The sequence below is a fragment of the Physeter macrocephalus genome, chromosome 13 (genome assembly GCF_002837175.3).
Source record: "Physeter macrocephalus isolate SW-GA chromosome 13, ASM283717v5, whole genome shotgun sequence".
In the NCBI taxonomy this organism is placed as follows: Eukaryota; Metazoa; Chordata; class Mammalia; order Artiodactyla; family Physeteridae; genus Physeter; species Physeter macrocephalus.
Genome location: NC_041226.1, coordinates 50,408,397 through 50,424,133, shown reverse-complemented (window position 1 = coordinate 50,424,133; position 15,737 = coordinate 50,408,397). Strand labels below are relative to the sequence as shown.

General features: G+C 37.2%; 1 protein-coding gene across 8 annotated transcripts in view; it reads left to right on the top strand.

The window, feature by feature from the left end:
* Positions 1-15,737, top strand: part of TBC1D4 (TBC1 domain family member 4) — a 640,377-nt gene that overhangs the window by 78,011 nt on the left and 546,629 nt on the right. The window contains exon 2 of one of the 8 annotated variants that reach the window (XM_028497458.2): positions 3,710-3,771. The exons of 6 other annotated variants lie outside the window; for them this stretch is intronic. The gene's annotated coding sequence lies outside the window, so the exon portion shown is untranslated. Of the gene's footprint in view, positions 1-3,709; positions 3,772-10,452; positions 10,472-15,737 lie in introns of those variants that run through there. One more of the 8 variants, XM_055089696.1, reaches the window with a different exon arrangement.

Genomic DNA, 15,737 nt, shown 5'->3' with positions numbered 1-15,737 from the left:
CCATTTTTGGATTGGGTTGTTTGTTTTTTTGATATTGAGCGGCATGAGTTGCTTGTATGTTTTGGAGAGTAATCTTCTGTCAGTTGCTTCATCTGCAACTATTTTCTCCCATTCTGAGGGTTGTCTTTTCGTCTTGTTTATGGTTCCTTTGCTGTGCAAAAGCTTTTAAATTTCATTGGGTCCCATCTGTTTATTTTTGTTTTTATTTCCATTTCTCTAGGAGGTGGGTCAACAAGGACCTTGCTGTGATTTATGTCACAGAGTGTTCTGCCTATGTTTTCTCCTAAGAGTTTGATTGTGTCTGGCCTTACATTTAGGTCTTTAATCCATTTTGAGTTTATTTTTGTGTATGGTGTTAGGGGGTATTCTAATTTCATTCTTTTGCATGTTGCTGTCCAGTTTTTCCAGCACCACTTATTGAAGAGGCTGTCTTTTCTCCATTGTATATTCTTACCTTCTTTATAAAAGATAAGGTGACCATATGTGTGTGGGTTTATCTCTGGGCTTTCTATCCTGTTCCATTGATCTGTATTTCTGTTTTTGTGCCAGTACCAAGGAATGCAAGAGATTTCTGTGCATTAATTTTGTATCCTGCTACTTTACCAAATTCATTGATTAGCTCTAGTAGTTTTCTGGTAGAATCTTTAGGATTCTCTATATATAGTATCATGTCATCTGCAAACAGTGACAGCTTTACTTCTTCTTTTCCAAATTGGTTTCCTTTTATTTATTTTTTTTCTCTGATTGCTGTGGCTAAAACTTCCAAAACTATCTTGAATAATAGTGGTGAGAGTGGGCAACCTTGTTTTGTTCCTCATCTTAGTGGAAATGGTTCCAGTTTTTCACCTTTGAGGACGATGTTGGCTGTGGGTTTTTCATATATGGCCTTTATTATATTGAGGAAGTTCCGTCTGTGCCTACTTTCTAGAGGGTTTTTATCATAAATGGGTGTTGAATTTTGTCGAAAACTTTCTCTGCATCTATTGAGATGATCATATGCTTTTTCTCCTTCAATTTGTTAATATGGTGTATCACGTTGATTGATTTGCATATATTGAAGAATCCTTGCATTCCTGGGATAAACCCCCCTTGATCATAGTGTATGATCCTTTTAATGTGCTGTTGGATTCTGTTTGCTAGTACTTCGTTGAGGATTTTTGCATCTATGTTCATCAGAAATATTGGCCTGTAGTTTTCTTTCTTTGTGACATCTTTGTCTGGTTTTGGTATCAGAGTGATGGTGGCCTCGTAGAATGAGTTTGGGAGTGTTCCTCCCTCTGCTGTTTTTTGGAAGAGTTTGAGAAGGATAGGTGTTAGCTCTTCTCTAAATATTTGATAGAATTCGCCTGTGAAGCCAGCTGGTCCTGGGCTTTTGTTTCTTGGAAGATTTTTAATCACAGTTTCAATTTCAGTGCTTGTGATAGGTCTGGTTGTTACGTCTCCTTTTTCATTTCTAATTCTATTGATTTGAGTCTTCTCCCTTTTATTCTTGATGAGTCTGGCTAATGGTTTATCAATTTTATTTATCTTCTCAAAGAACCAGCTTTTAGTTTTATTGATCTTTGCTATTGTTTCCTTCATTTCTTTTTCATTTATTTCTGATCTGATCTTTATGATTTCTTTCCTTCTGCTAAATTTGGGGTTTTTTTGTTCTTCTTTCTCTAGTTGCTTTAGGTGCAAAGTTAGGTTGTTTATACGAGATGTTTCCTGTTTCTTAAGGTAGGATTGTATTGCTATAAACTTCCCTCTTAGAACTGCTTTTGCTGCATCCCATAGGTTTTGGGTCGTCGTGTCTCCATTGTCATTTGTTTCTAAGTATTTTTTGATTTCCTCTTTGATTTCTTCAGTGATCACTTCGTTATTAAGTAGTTTATTGTTTAGCCTCCATGTGTTTGTATTTTTTATAGATCTTTTCCTGTAATTGATATCTAGTCTCATAGTGTTGTGGTCAGAAAAGATACTTGATATGATTTCAATTTTCTTAAATTTGCCAAGGCTAGATTTGTGACCCAATATATGATCTATCCTGGAGAATGTTCCATGAGCACTTGAGAAAAATGTGTATTCTGTTGTTTTTGGATGGGATGTCCTATAAATATCAATTAAGTCCATCTTGTGTAATGTATCATTTAAAGCTTGTGTTTCCTTATTTATTTTCATTTTGGATGATCTGTCCATTGGTGAAAGTGGGGTGTTAAAGTCCCTTACTATGATTGTGTTACTGTCGATTTCCCCTTTTATGGCTGTTAGTATTTGCCTTATGTATTGAGGTGCTCCTATGTTGGGTGCATAAATATTTACAATTGTTATATCTTCTTCATGGATCGATCCCTTGATCATTATATAGTGTCCTTCTTTGTCTCTTGTTATAGTTTTTACTTTAAAGTCTATTTTGTCTGATATGAGAATTGCTACTCCAGCTTTCTTCTGATTTCCATTTGCATGGAATATCTTTTTCCATCCCCTCACTTTCAGTCTGTATGTGTCCCTAGGTCTGAAGTGGGTCTCTTGTAGACAGCATATATATGGGTCTTGTTTTTGTATCCATTCAGCCAGTCTATGTCTTTTGTTTGGAGCGTTTAGTTCATATACATTTAAGGTAATTATCGATATGTATGTTCCTATTACCATTTTCTTAATTGTTTTGGGTTTATTTTTGTAGGCCTTTTCCTTCTCGTGTTTCCTGCCTAGAGAAGTTCCTTTAGCATTTGTTGTAAAGCTGGTTTGTTGTTGCTGAATTCTCTTAACTTTTGCTTGTCTATAAAGCTTTTAATTTCTCCATCAGATCTGAATGAGATCATTGCTGGGTAGAGTAATCTTGGTTGTAGGATTTTCTCTTTCATCACTTTAAATATGTCCTGCCACTCCTTTCTGGCTTGCAGATAATTTGTAGTTTTAACATAGTCCTTTGAGACTAAATAGCTGGTGATATAGTGGTGTCCTGACATTGTGATGATTCCAGGTAAACCAACTCTGATACATTTCACGTAGTTTTGTTTGAATACACAAACTATGTAAATTGAATGTTGCGTTAGTCAGGTGTCAGTGCAGGGAACAGATACCACTCTAGTTTTTCCAATCAGAATTAAAAATAAAGACAAGATCTACTATAGGAAATTACAAAACTGTAGAAAGAGCTAAAGAGTAGAAATTAGGGGCTGGCACCAGATGTTTGCATTTGTTGTCTTACCACTGAGGCTGTGAGCAAGAGTTCTGGAAAATTCTGGGCAGGAAGGAAGGAAGGAACTTGTACCTCCATGACCCGAGAGGGGAGGGTCCCAGGTGTGGACCAGAGGAGATAGTGTGAGAAGAAGAGACCTGTGCTTGCCTGGCAGAGACTCAGCCCAGGATGACTGTACCAGGTACTTCTGGTGTGTGTGTGTGTGTGTGTGTGTGTGTGTGTGTGTGTGTACACCCCAGAGAAAGTTATGTAAGGTCTTCACCCTTAAGGAATTGATTGTTTGGAGGCATGACAATTACATGTAAGAAACAACTTAAGGGACTTCCCTGGCAGTCCAGTGGTTAAGACTGAGCCTTCCAATGCAGGGGGCGTGGGTTCAATCCCTGGTTGGGGAAGTAAGATCGCACATGCTGTGCGGCCAAAAAAAACAAGAAAACCAGAAAAACTTAAGAACAATGACATAGAAATAGAATTTTGAATCTAGAAGGAATTTTAGAAATAATCTACCCCAATCCCCTGTCTTCACAGATGAAACAACAATCACTGAAGTGACTGTCTGAAGTAACTCACCTGGGCCGAGAACAATTTGAGTATGAAAAATCTTTCAAAGACCAACCAACTGGTCTTGATATTATAAAGGATCATTTATTTTGACAACAGTTAATATCCATGCAATCAATGTATTGTAGTGTGTTTCTGCAAAAATAGTTACAACAATGAAATCTCATTATAAAAATACTACAGAATATGGGTTATTTCTGATGTTTTAAAACTACGAGGTGTTCAGATTATACAAGTATAACCACGGTGCTACTAAATTGGGCACCCTCTAGTGTTCTGGGTTATCTTAAAATAAAGGCAGTAGTCTTCAATTTAAGTATATTTCATTAATTCTAAGATATCTATGTTCTCCCCATTTTAATATCTCTGCAATCTGGATGTGTCTTACTATCTATGGCATCTTAGATTTGATTAATGACAATAATTATATTAAGGAGAGCCTACTGAAGTGGTTCTTAAAGCAGCTGTCACTCAGAATTACCTGAAAAAAACTTTTCAAAAATAAAAGTTTCTAGGCTTTCAGTCAGACTTATTGAATTAGCAGTCATTGAACTAGATTGTAAATATGATAGTAGGATGGCAGCAATATTTGACAACTTTTTATCTGTTCACCCTTTCTGGGAAGTAGTGGTAAATTCCATTTAGGCTTGAAAAATTTTGTGTCATCAGTCAACATGCCCTTGTTATGCCTTTTGGTATAAATGAGGAAATAATGTGCCCAAGGTCCATAACTAGTTCATATTCAAATCTCCACGAGAAGTCCATTGGGCCAAGTGGAAAAGGAAGTGCTCTGTTCTGCGCATTTGAAGATATTAATTATTCAGTAACAACTTGAGCATTTTCCAGAACAGTGCTATGCATTATTCTATGTGCTGTATGGGACACAGAGAAGTACAATATACACCTGTAGATTCTTTCAAATTCTGTAAGTATGTAAAATTGAGAAATAGCATTATCTGTGTGGTTATATTCTTTGATGTATGCATATCGAAGAAATATCAGAAAATTCTAGTTTCAATGTAGTATGAGGAAAAAGCATGGACTTTAGCATTCACATAGCCTTGATGCCAGCACTTAGCTCTTTCATTGGTTAAGTGTCTGTGACCTTGAGCAAGTGGCTTCTTTTGGGTGTTGTTTGGAAAATAGAGAAGATTGTATCTATTCACAGAGATTTTGTGAGGATTAAATGACATCATGTACAGAAAGGACTTAGAAAATTTCCTTGTTCATAGGAAGCAATCAGTAAATGGTCGTCATTAATATAATTTCCTTCCAATGCTGAAATATAAAGTAAAAACCTGTAAGTCATATTAATTCACATTATAAGTTAACGTATTCACATAATACATATACAGAACTTGAAATTAGATCAACTCTAGAACCAGAGATATTTGATTTTATTTATTTTTTCTCCTTTGAGTTGTGTTGTAAGTCTTTAGATGGTTTATAGAAAAGCTGGGGATTACACTACAGCTTTTTTTAAACCCAGGATTCTATGTGTCATCAAGGTGTTCAATAAAATAAAGAAGTGAAACCTGAACAAAAATTGATTTCCTATTTACAATGTGAAATTATTAAACATTTGATGCACTCTTTTTCCTATTCTTTTGCACTGTATTATTCTCTTATCTAAATTGATGATCACAGCATTTTTTTTTTTTTTTTTTTTACTAAGGAGAACCATTTGATTTATACCACCACATTCTACCTCTCCCTAAATATTGTTATTAGCAACTAAATATTATTTTACTTTCTTGAGCATTTGGGAATGCCTAAAATCAGTGGTTACTTTGCCTTTGTTCTCTGTTACTATAACAGCTACTGCTTTTTTCAGGTGTTTGTTTTTTTCCTCGTTTATCTGCTTATAAAATGCTTTGAGCAAACTTCAAAAGTTACCCCCTTGTCATGCGTCTATGTTCTTCTCATTCCCTCCATCTGGGTTTCAGAGTCGTTTGTGGTCTGAAGTGCTTGGTGAGGCAGGCGAAGACACGTTGTACCTTTAGCCTCACCTTTCCTGGTCTCTGTGATTGGTGATGGCTATGATTCCGAGTAGGGACAGGGGTCCCTGGCAAATACAAAACAGGGCTTTCAGGTATGAGGTAGAAGAAGGAATATCTTTGCTCGGTGAGGGACAAAGCCTCCCTGGGGGTTCTGATGAGCATTCTTCCTTTTCCCTTCGTTGAGAATCACTGATGCAGAAAAAAGAAAGAGGAACAAGTCCTTCTGCTGCCTCAGTTGTGACTTCAGCTTTGGAATGGTGGCTGGAAGGCAGAGTTTGACAGGTACTCTGTTGGCCTCTGATAGGGAAACCCAGCTCCCTTGTAATTTGGACACATTATGATGAGAACTTTTCCAACCATTTACTTGATCTTGCCCACACTTGGCAGTGTGTTTTGATTTATATACAATTATGTTTTTGTTTAATGTAATGCTGTCTTTAGTACTTTCAGATGATTCTAACCAAAATACTGAAACACTTTATAAATTCAAATGGAAAGTGCAAACGTCATCTTGTTAGAAACCAGACATCTGACAAATCTAACCGCCTTTGTGTCTGTAATCTAATTTTCATGTTCTTTTAGTAAACTTTAGAAACTGTATGACAAAACTTGCCTTTTAATTTCTTGATGGTTAAACTCAACGGGGAACAAAGTAGTTGCACAGTTATTTGTCAGTGACACACTGTGGCCACTGTATTCTCTTTCCCATCTGCCCACATTTCAACTAGGGGCCTCTAAGCCGAAGTAACTAGTTATCTGACATAAGCCCAGAGGAGCTATGATGAACTTCATAAGCTAAGCAGAGCAGTGATTACCCATAGCACTTTATCTGTAATGGTGCTTTTCATCAGGCTGAGTGGTGCTGCTTTTAGCAGAGACCAGAACCCCAGAAAACAGGTCTCAGAGCCAGCAGGATAGGGAGCCTGCACTGTTTTCTGGTTATTTTTTTTTCTGTCAACTTTCACTATCCTCTCTTCATTTTTTCCTCCCAAATCAGTCGTACTTAAAGTTAAATGTGAGTTTTACATTATATTCCAGAACCAAAAATAAGTGATATTACGTTTGTCTTCTATTTTGGGGTATTCTAGCATTGCTGTATTTTGGTACTGATGATCATCAGGGTCTTCATTATAATAACATTAATTATAACAACCACAATGATTGACGTTTATTGACATTGATTACGTGCTAAATTCTCTACTGAACGTTTTATTTAGTCCTAAGATGATTCTGTGGATGAGTTTTATTATTAGCGCTGTTTCACAGATGAAAACACTGAGGTTTTATGAGGTTAAATGTGAAATGACATTTGGCAAAAACCAAATACCACTTCCTCTCCTTTGAGGCCTGACATTTTTGTTTGGAGGTTACTCATTATATCATTGAGGAAGTGCCAAAAACGTGCGCAAATTGTGTATATTGTGAAGTTTATAAAGTATCCAAGTATTTTCTGAAATCATTATTTGAGTAGCCCTAAAATGGAAATTCTGAGTAATAATTATTAGCTACATTTAGCTCAGCTCTCTTTGACACGTTGGTTGCGCTTAAATATCGAGTATAGCTACACTGCACCGTTAGATACAAGAGATGTAAGATAGTCTCGTTTGTCTTCTTATGGGTGAAACAGACACATAAACTGTAGCACAGATCACATTGTGATGGTTGGTTGCTGTAATTTAGGGGGGAAATTGCAGTGGGAACAGAGAGAATATGATGATCGATTTTTACTGGCAGGATTGGGGAAAGCTGTAGAGTTGTCACTCTGTCTCTGGATTTAACTGATCTTGTTGAAACGTGCAATTTTAAATTAGTTCAAATTGCCATGACTACATAATTTTCCAACAAAGTCGATGTTGAATGCTGTCTGTGCACTGTGGTACATAGACCTTACTGAGTTATGGCAAAGAAGAATACTTTTAAGATGCCTGTGTGTCAGGGAGCTATTTGAATTATTTGTAAGAATGCAGTTACCTCTGTTTTTATTTCTGAGATTGATTAGATTGCAGTTTTGAAAAGTATGCACATAATTGTTTCTCCATATTAATTTGTGGTTTCTTGTGGCATGAATTTGGTGCCTACTCTTTTTTTTTTCCCAACATCTTTATTGAGTATAATTGCTTTACAATGTTGTGTTAGTTTCTGCTGTATAACAAAGTGAATCAGTTATATGTATACATATATCCCCATTGGTGCCTACTTCTGAAAATATGGTTTCTAGATGAGTACCCAAAGTAGAGATAGCTACTTTCATTGTATCCATTTTGTATATTGTTGTATATATAAAGCTATAGTTTTTTTTTAAATTATCTTAAAGGCACTAATCATGTCTTGGTCTCTTTTTTTTATCACCTAGTATTAAGCAAAGCACCTGGTTGATAGAAGGTGATCATTTGATCACTGAATGTTTGTGAATGAATATTAAAGTATGGTGGTTATAAACATAGGTTCCGGCTTCACTGTATATTTCTTGCTTTCAGGCCAGGCTTCACATCCTTCACAACACACGCAGTGTTTTTTCCCTTCTAAAATTTAACTGCGTCAGTCACTCCACTCCTTAAAACTCCTGTCTGGTTTCTCATTACTTGAAAGGTGAAGTCCAATTTTATGCATGGCTTACTTCTCACTTCACGATGTGACCTTGCTCAGCTTAGCCTCAGACTTCTCAAGGGACCTATTCCCCCTTAAAGATTTAGCCATTTCATCTGTGTGTCCTCCACCCTCAATGGAAATGCCCTTTCCATCTTCCCAATTAAAGTGCTTATCACCTTATTGTAAATATTCATTCATTTGTATGACTCTTTGGAACTACCTGAAGATGATTTCTGCCTTGATATATTTATATTGTTCATCTTTTAAATGCCAGAGTTTGACAAATAGTAGATCAAAAGATGCTTGTCTAATGATTGTGTACTGTCCTCAGAATTCTGCAGAAAGTCAGACATTAATTCTAACATTTACTGTACTATTTTCTAAGTGGTTTTGACTGTTGTATATACACAACTTTAATTTCATACTGACACAGTCTGTATAGGTAATTAATAAAAATAACTATTAGTTTCCTATTGCTACTGGTACAAATTACCACAAACTTAAAGGCTTAAAACAACACAAATTTATTGTCTTACAGTTCTGGAAGTCAGAAGTCTGGAATAGGTCTAAGAGACTAAAGTGTTGCAGGGATGCTTTCCTTTTGGAGGCAGAAGAATCTGCAGGGGAGAATCTCTTCTTTGCCTTTTCCAGCTTCTGGAGGCTGCCTGCATTCCTCAGCTTGTGGCTCCCTTCCAGCAATTGTATCACTTTGACATCTGTTTCCAGTCTTCTGTCTCCTTCTCTGACTCCCTTGCATCTCTCCCTCCCTTATAAGGACCCTTGTGATTACATTGGTCTCACTGGGATAATCCAGGATAATCTATCTCAAGATCCTTAATCATACCTGCAAAGTCCCTTTTGCTCTGTAAGGTAGTGAGGATTAGAACATGGCCATCTTTGAGAGGAGGCATTATTCTGGCTATCACACTGATTAAACTCTCTTAAAAACTTACTTGTTTTCCTAAACAGGCAACAAAGCAGAAATAGTAATTGACAGAAAGAAGAATAGATTAAGGGATGGGTTCTAAGCACCCACATGTGAAGTATTTATCTATTTATACCAAGATTTAGACATAGCAGTGGTTTATAATTTCTGTTAAATACTCTTCATACTAGACAACCTTATAATTTCATATAATTAATGTATTACCTTTGAGCGAGCAGTATGGTTTGCATTGGAGAAAGAACACAAGGTTAAAAGATCAAGCATAGTAGGCTTTCAGCATTAGGAGTAGCATATTCAGGCTGATGACAAAGTATTAAATTTGAACTGTTAAAAGTAAAAAAACATAAATTTTATCACAATACTTGGCCTTAAATGAATACAAATCAGCATAAGATATTGTAAGAGCTAAAATTTATATATAAAATTTAGCATGAAGATGTTTAGATATGGCAAACTTCACTTAAAGTTTCCATCAAGAAACTGGAAACCTCTTGGGTGAAGAACAAGGCAAGGCTATTTTTCTAGAGATTTTCTCTATGGGAAATATATTTATAGGACTTTCAAATAGAAGCTTTAATAGTTATGTTGCTTGAGCTTATCTATAGCTGCAGCAACTAAGCTCTTTGCTCTCAAAATATATGGTGCACAAAATGCTATAGAGTATTAAACATTTGGTACTAAAAAATGTAGCTCTCCACTCAAATCACCTCAAACCATAAATATTTTTATCTCATATCTTATGCCCTTTTTACTATACAGGCACATAGCTGTACGAAACTATTTCTGCATTTTCTAAAATATGAATCTAAGGGAATTGGATTAGCCACTGTTTATCGGCAGTGGATGAAGTTGACATTAAACTGTTACAAAGAATAAGTGAAGAGATATGCCATGCTTTTGGATGAAAGGCTTAACATTGTAAAAGTGTTCTGAAATATTTTACTGTTTGTAACTTTCAGTGTTATATGGCCTTCCATGTGCTTGCCTTTTATTTTTTAAATTTTTTAACAGACATGTTGATAGCATTTATTCTTTCCTTTTTAATTGGAGTATAGTTGCTTTACAATTTTGTGTTAGTTTATACTGTACAGCAAAGTGAATCAGCTATACGTATACATATATCCCCTCTTTTTGGATTTCCTTCTCATTTAGGTCACCACAGAGCATTGAGTAGAGTTCCCTATGTGCTATACAGTAAGTTCTCATTAGTTATCTATTTTATACATAGTGTCAATAGTGTATACATGTCAATCCCCATCTCCCAATTCATACCACCCCCTCTTTCCGCCTTGGTATCCATACGTTTGTTCTCTACATCTGTGTCTCTGTTAGATCTACCAGTGTCTTGTTTTGTTTTGTTTTTGGCTGCGTTGGGTCTTCGCTGCAGCTTGCGGTCTTTCTCTAGTTGCGGAGAGCGGGGGCTACTCTTCGTTGGGCTGTGCGGGCTTCTCACTGCGGTGGCTTCTCTTGTTGCGGAGTATGGGCTCTAGCCACGCGGGCCTCAGTAGTTGCAGTGCGCAGGCTCGGTGGTTGCAGCATGCTGGCTGTGGAGCACACGGGCTTCAGTAGTTGCAGCGCATGGCTCAGTAGTTGTGGCACACGGGCTTAGTTGCTCCGCAGCATGTGGGATTTTCCCGGACCAGGGCTCGAACCCGTGTCCCCTGCATTGGCAGGCGGATTCTTAACCACTGCACCACCAGGGAAGTTCCTAGATCTCTACCACTGTTATAGAATTCAGCTGCAAGTTTGATGGCTATGCTTCCTAAAAAAAAAAAAGGTGCCTTGGAGGATGTTTATTGGATTTGCTCCATTTTTCATTTTCCCATCTTTAGGGAAGTGACTAGTGACTAGGCTTTCTTAAGGTGGGTATTTCAAAGCAGCTAATATCCAAAGGCATGTTTCTAAAGAAAACTGAACTTAAGCATTGCTCAAATAAATTGGAATGTGTTTTTTTTTAATGGTCAAATTAATAGAGATGCTTATTTGCTTTAGTCTTTATCAGTTGTAAGTTTCCAGTAGTTCCCAGTTAATTTTAATAGACTATGCACAGCTTCAAGAGGAAAGCTTGACTGTGAAAATTCAGAAGGTGGAAGTTGTCTTTTGAAAGAACAGTTCAGCATCATTTTAATTATTGGATAAAGCAGAGTGATAAGTTTATGAAATTAGTAAATTGGGGTACGATGGAAAAGTGTACAGATTTTCTTTTTGCAATGTTAGTTTAGCTTTTTTGAATATCTTCTAGGCTAACATCATTACCCCCAAATTACAATAATTGCAGATATATTTTCTCTAAAATTGTTTAGAAAAGATTTTTTAAAACAGGTTTATAAATGATTTGTAGCACAAGTGGTGACCTTTAGACAGCCCTCTGCCAGCAACCAGAAAGAGTTAAGGTATCTTCCAGTACTTCACAGGGAACAGTAGCAACTTCTCACTGATTAGGTCAGGACCCCTAACAGCCTGCTCAGTTTTATAGAGAAATTAGCTGCTACTGGTGAGTTAGCTATTCTCTGAGAGTCTGTTATCCACTGGAGAACTTTTAACTTTTTAGTGTATCAAATCTGAAAAGTGGCATGTTGGTGTTTTGTGGAAGAGTTAGAAATAACCCCACGTTTTTTACTGACTGTAATGAGAATATAACTTCAAGGAATTTACCCCAAAGGAATAATATTCCTAGTGGACTTAAGGAATGTGTATACTTCAGCCAACTGAAGTAGATTTTTTAAAACTTACTTTCAAAAAACCTTTTCATTTGTTTTGAAATAATTTCAGACTTACAGAAACATTAAAAAATTACAAAGAACTTTAATATTCCTTTTGCTCAGATTTCCCATTTGTTAACTTTTTTTTTGCCAAATTTGCCTTATAATTCTCTCTTTTTGTCTTTTAAAATATTTTAATGAAATTTTTGAACTATTTGAGAGCACGTTGCAGATGTGATGCTCCACTACCCAATTGATACTTGTGTGTTTTTCCTAGAAACAGACACCACTGTAGAACAGAAGTGTTAGCGTCAAAATCAGAAAATTAACATTGATCTATTATTACCATTTAATCCACAGACTTCATTCAGATTTCATCCATGATCTCCATAATACCCTTCACAGGTCCAGGATCCATATCCAATGTCTCTCTAGTCTCCTTCAATCTGGAGTAGTTCCTTAATCTTTTCTTCTCTTTTATTACCTTCACAGTTTTACAAAGCATCGTTTACTTTTTGAAGAGGCCGGTTATTCTGTAGGATGTCTCTCAATTTGGGTTTGACTGATGTTTCCTCGTGATTAGATTCAATTTATGCGTTTTTGGAAGGAATACCACAGACATGTGTCCTTCATCATATCCAGAGGCACAAGATGTTGATTTGTCCCATAGCTGGTGATGCTGACGTTTATCACTTGGTTGGGATGGTGCCTGCCAGGTTTCTCCAGGGTAAAGTTAGTAAGAACTTTAGTTCTTGAGTCCCTGAGATAGATGCAGTGAATGGTGGCACAATGCATGACAAGGAAAGGGACTCACGCATGCAAGGTACTCATATTTACTGAATGGCATGCAATGGCAGGTGAGATTTGAGGCAATTAAATGTAAGTACGTTCTATTTTTGTTCAGTTATTTGTGCTGATCTTTATGAGAGGCAGCATGCAAGGAATATACACAGGCATGATTTTTACTGCTTCCTCCACTTCTTGCTCTATGTCCTTTACAGGCTAAGTCTTCAATCTCAGTTTACTTATCCGTAGAAGGAAGATGATAATACCAACCGTATGGTATGTTTATGAGGATATAGAAAGTATGTCCAACACAGAAATAGTAGTTACCCTTTTCTGCATCTTTACTTGTAAACAGTTTATGTATTAATGACACCTTGTGAATTGCTCTCTCTCTGCCATTTTCATTTTTATCTAAAAGTGGCTGTATATGCCCACACCACCGCCCTCCCCCCAGCCAAACTTCAGCTTCCCATATAGTGCTAGCCGAGTGCTGATAACTCTGTCCTTGTTGTAATCCCTAATTCTCTTCTCTGCCTCATCCATGACGTTTCATTTCTCTGGGTGGTTGTTGACATTCCTGCTGTGTCATGGTCATTGTTGTTTTGTCTGTTCAGGGCCACAGTCAGCTGCAGGAAACCCATGCCTCAGAACTTCTGGTTGTAGTGAAGCTTGCAGTCACAGTTCCTCCTGGTCCCAGGGCTGGAGAACCTCTTCTGGGCAGTTAGCACACTTACACCTTGGCCACAGTGCTTGCTCTGGGGGTGGCCGGACCAGGTAAAGCCCTTCTCTGCATGCTGTTTCACATGTGAGCCCATCCTCTTCTGCGACAGGGCTGGAAGGGGCCCTTGCAGCCAAGAGGGAAGGAAGCCAAAGGTGGTAAGGGATGGAGGGTCCCTGGTTTCAGCTGTCTGTAAGGCCAATTCTGTACTGACCCTTTCTTGTTAAACAAAGAAAATGAGTTCTCTTTATTTGCTTAAGCCAGTTTGGGTTTGTGCCACTTTTCACCCGAGAATATGGGATTTGCCTGGAGTCTTTCTCTCTCCCACTCCAGTTGACATTTTACTCATGTAATAGGCTCACTTCAAGCTAATTCAATTCTTCTAAAAAGTCTATTCTTAACCCTTAGACTGAACCAAGCTGCCTTTCTCTTTTCACAGTTGCTCTCAATACTGCTTTCTTAATACTTAACACATTATTTTGAAATTTCTATGTGCACAAGTCTATGCTTTCCACTATATTCTGTTCCTGGAATATAAATAGTCTGAGCCCTTAGTACCAATACAGATTCAGGCACACTGTAGATTCTCAATAATTGTTTGTTTAATTCACTGAACGACAAGGGGCCTACTGCTAATTTTATGCGAATAGTTCCTTAATAAAGATCTTTGGTAACAAGAATGCAACATAAAATTCCCTTTGTTATCATTACAGCTGTTGCTTAACTCTGATCATTAGAGTAATGATGATCATTTAGAAAATTTAGAAAATGTACCAGAAATCTTCCTATAATCCTACCACCCATATGCTTGATAGACTTAGGACATCTGTTTCCTCAGAGTTCTCAAGACTGAAAATTGCGTAGAAACAAAACCAACACTCAGATTGCTCGTAATAATTTGTACACATTATCCCTTGCTTCTACAAATCAACTAGCAAATTCCCTCAGTTATAATTTCTAGGCCATCTTTTATAATTTATTGTTTAGAAGTATTTAGGAAGGCTGTTCAAAGCCCATTACAACCTCATTTCACTTTTAGTCTCTCTGGGACACACCCAGAACTAGCTTAGCTTAAGCTTGCTATGGGTATTCATTTGCCAGGGTTCCCCAGGAGCTGAGTTTGAGTCCAGCTCATTTTAAGCCACAAGGCTTTGGTTCACCTTGTTTTTGAGTGAGAATCAGCAAGGATTTTCTCAGTTACGGAACAGAATTGTGGGGAGTAGTGTGGGAAGACAAGTTAGAGCAGTCACACCCAGGGATGGAGCCGCAATGGCCATATTCAAGGGAGGAGTGGGTGGAGAGAGAGGGAGGTGCTATGCCTTAGCATGCACCCGGATCAAATGGGACCTAAAGGAATGCAATATTCAAAACAGAAACAGCCATCTATATGTATGATAAACATTTGGTAAGATGTGATTTCTCCATCTTCCTCCTGATGAGCTGGGGTACTAAACTGATGTAAGACAATAACACAAGAAAAGCCCTTGTAATGACCTCTTCCCTAAATTCAGGTGTGATCCTTTGGTTATACCTGGAAAGAAGATGGGGCTATAAGAAAGAAAAGATATTTCAGCGTGTGTGTTTAGGTGAGGTGAGGTGAGGGAGCAATGTAGACTCTTTGAAAAATGGCCTCTTTAATTTAGAATTCACAAAATCCCATTTATTTAATTTTGAAGCAATGAATCAATGCTAAATTAAACTCCATTTTCAGGATAGAAAGTGTTCAGCCTTTAAAGACATGTGCATTTCACAGTGAGAAAAGAATGTCTTCCAACTTAAAGTGTAATTTTTGTCATCTCTTTATCCAGATTAGAGAGTAACTTTTGTAATTTCTGGTTACAGAGTAAATCTGTGGTGAGATATAGCTACAGATACTATGAGAATGTTTTGTGTAAACTCAGATTCTCCACTGTCATATGCATTTGTCATAATTTTATCATGTTCACCAGGGTGCTCGCTACGTACAATAATGAATAAGTTGTCCTGTTCAATTGTCTGGAGATTTAGCGTGAAATACCTTTAACCAATATTGCTCATTCTGTATGGGCTAAGTTTAGGTTTCCTCCTTTTCCATATGGGTATTTTGGGGAATACTTTATTGTATAGATTACGAAATTAATCTAAAGATCTATTCATTCTGTTCAAGTTCTTCAGGACTCCCCCATTCTCTGAAGTTCTGTGGGTTCTTGGTCTCTGGTTTTTCTGAGTTTGTCTTTGCATTTCACAGCTGTCTTAGTCCATTCAGGCTACTATA